Raw genomic sequence first — 392 nt, 5'->3', positions numbered from 1 at the left:
ACCTTTTATGTAATTTTCAACTCCTGTTTTCAATATATGTTTATTAAAAAATGATAAAGTCAAATTTGTAATAAGGTTAAGAACACACGCCTTGATTTAACCCGATACGTTTGAATATTAGCAACTAAATATGCTTGTTAAAGAAATAAATGGAAGTACATAAGCAAGTTAATAAAGCCGTATGAAGCAATTTGTCACGCCCCGAGCCTACACCCTGGGCGGGACCGGCACTCGGAGACCATTGCTGGCCCCAAGCGAACCCTTGGCCTGGCTTTCTTAACTCAGCGGAAACCTACTCAACAGAATAACTCAATGCCATGCAAAGATATAAACAACTTAAATGATACACATTTGGCCAAAAAGGCAACTCGAGTCTCAAAATAGAATATTTA

This window comes from Solanum tuberosum, unplaced genomic scaffold (genome assembly GCF_000226075.1).
Source record: "Solanum tuberosum cultivar DM 1-3 516 R44 unplaced genomic scaffold, SolTub_3.0 scf00063, whole genome shotgun sequence".
NCBI lineage: Eukaryota > Viridiplantae > Streptophyta > Magnoliopsida > Solanales > Solanaceae > Solanum > Solanum tuberosum.
Note: the sequence above shows the minus strand (reverse complement) of the source record.